Here is a 2672-nt window from a genome sequence, read left to right on the forward strand (position 1 = left end):
AGACCAGCCTGGTCTACAAGAACTAGTTCTAGGACAGCCTCCAAAGCCACAGAGAAACCCTGTCTCGAAAGCCCCCCCAAAAAACCCCAAAATATTGGTTATGGATGTTTGTTATTATTTAGGAGGTTGTCTATAAGTTGTTATTGGTGATGACCAGGAAAAAAAAGCTGAACAAAGGAGAGAAGATTCAAGGATCTCTTTCTGAAAAGAAAAAGGGAGATATAAAAATGATGAGATTAAAGGGTGGGTTATTGAATCTACTTTAATCCAAAAAAGAACTATTAATCTTAAATATTTTACATTGGTATGGATTTTGGTTGATACAAATTTAAAGTTAATTTTGTTATATTGAGTGTATATTTCTACTCTTGTTTAAGGTATTATGTTTATATAGCTCATTTAAAAATGCAATGTATTTGGGACTGGAGAGATGACTCAGGGCTAAGAACACTGGCTGGTCTTCCAGAGGTCCTGAGTTCAATTCCCAGCAACCACATAATGGCTCACAATCATCTGTAATGAGATCTGGTGCCCTCTTCTGGCCTGCAGGGATCTGTGCAGACAGAACACTGTGTACATAATAAATAAATTCTTAAGAAATGTAATGTATAGCTCTTCCGGTCTCTTTGGCCTCGGCGGCAGAAGCAGGATGATGAAAGGAACGTCATCCTTTGGAAAGCATTGCAATAAGACGCACACGCTGTACCGCTGCTGTGGCTCTAAGGTCTACCAGCTTCAGAAGCCCACCTGTGACAAATGTGGCTACCCTGCCTCGCCCAAGAGAAAGTATAACTGGACTGCCAAAGCTAAGAGATGATACACTAGCGGAACTGGGCGGATGAGGCACCTAAAAATTGTCTGTCAAAGATTGAGACACGGATTCCGTGAAGGGATAACACCTGAACCCAAGAGGGCAGCTGTTGCAGCATCCAGTTCATCTTTAGGATTCCAGTCAGTCATAAAATAAAATGTTCCGGTTTTGAAAAGTAAAAAAATAAAAATGCAATGTATAGTTAAGAAACATATCAACAGTCATCTATAGTAGTCAAACTTATAGTCGTGTTAGGTATATTTTCAAGGCCATACACAGATGTATTTAGATAGATGGTCTTCAAAAACTTCAAAGACCTAAAGAATACGGCATTTAATGTTTAATAACCTAAAGCTTTTCTGACAGTGAGACACATCTGCTCCTGGCAGCATTAATCTACTTCAGAGAAGATGATGGGCATGGAAGAAACCTTGTTTGGAGTTTGCTTTCTCCCTCCCTCCCTCTCTCTCTCTCTCTCTTTTTTTTTTTTTTCAAGACAGGGTTTTTCTGTAGCTTTGGAGCCTGTCCTGGAACTCACTCTGTAGACCAGGCTGTCCTCAAACTCACAGACCTCCACCTGCCCCTGACTCTTGAGTGCTGGGATTAAAGGTACGTGCCACCACCACCTTTAGTAATCTGAAAGTCCAGCTCCTAAGCTACTATCCAGGGTAAACTCAGAGAAGACTTCTCAGGAATGAGTTTGAAAGATTTCTATAATAACCTCACGCATGATCTGAGGGTCATTTTCTTTTATTATTCTGCAGCTCTGATTCCCTTGCTCTAACAGTCTCTAATTCTCTTTAGTTCCAATTCTCTGTTTCAGTTCTCCTTTGCTTCTTTGTACACCTAGCTTAAATACCCTTTTTACAGGAGACTTGAGGCAATAAGAAAAAAAAGTTACAAGAATTACACCTCATTGGTCATAGCATGTTCCTTGGGTAAATGATAAGGACAGAGCCATTTATCATGACAATGCAAGGTTTCAAGGTTTCTGGTGTAAGACTGTGACCTGAGGCTGGGGGCACAGTGCCCCTGGTGAGACAAACTGTGAGACATAGGTCTTTATCAGCCAGACTTGGCAAGCAAAAAGTTGGCATAATCTTTTGGTTGCTTTGTGTTAGTAACCTTGGTTAGACATCTGTCACTCTGACCCTGTGAGTATCTGTAAAGTTTTAACTTATGATCCATTTACAGAAACATTCAGTCTAATTTGAACTTTCTCTGAGGTAAAAATGAGCTATTTGTGCACAGTATAAGTCTAAGGAGCAAAGTAGGCTTTCAAGCGTCTTACAGTCCTTGTGGAACAGTAGATCTAGTTATGAAGCATATCTTAATATATCTTCCATATATCAAAATTATACAATTAATGAAAAGTCATCCTCCTGACCACTCACTGATATATGTGCCTGTAAGATTAAGATGCAATCATGAGACTACACATACGAATCACGTAAGATTACACACTACAATGCAGTTACTGGGGAGATACCATAGCTGCTTTTGCACATGTAAAATTACAGACAGTAGCAACAGTTTCTAGAGTCAGTGGTCCTACAGGCCTTGCCTGGATGGGATGCTCCTTCATCAGAGACTCATTCCTCTGTTGGGTTGACATCTGAATACTACTTGTCACCTGATGTATATTCCCACAGCCTCTGACAACTACCTGGCTGGAGTTTGCTTTCTTTATGGCAAAAGCTATCCACGTGGGCAAAGAAACTGTCCTTGCTTCCGTTGCTGACAATTGTTGTTCAAACTGGACCAGCAGGATACAAAAGAGAGGTGACTGCTAAACTTTGCCAAGACAAGATAGGCCAGTCCTTCAAAATTCCTGCTTCTCAAAAATGTCTGTCAGATAAAT

General features: G+C 40.4%; 1 pseudogene; it reads left to right on the forward strand.

Annotated features, from left to right (window-relative positions):
* Positions 1–649: 649 nt before the first annotated feature.
* On the forward strand, positions 650–967 carry LOC107978361 (annotated as a pseudogene).
* The last annotated feature ends 1705 nt before the right edge of the window (positions 968–2672 follow it).

Source organism: Cricetulus griseus, chromosome 7 (assembly GCF_003668045.3).
Source record: "Cricetulus griseus strain 17A/GY chromosome 7, alternate assembly CriGri-PICRH-1.0, whole genome shotgun sequence".
Lineage (NCBI taxonomy): Eukaryota > Metazoa > Chordata > Mammalia > Rodentia > Cricetidae > Cricetulus > Cricetulus griseus.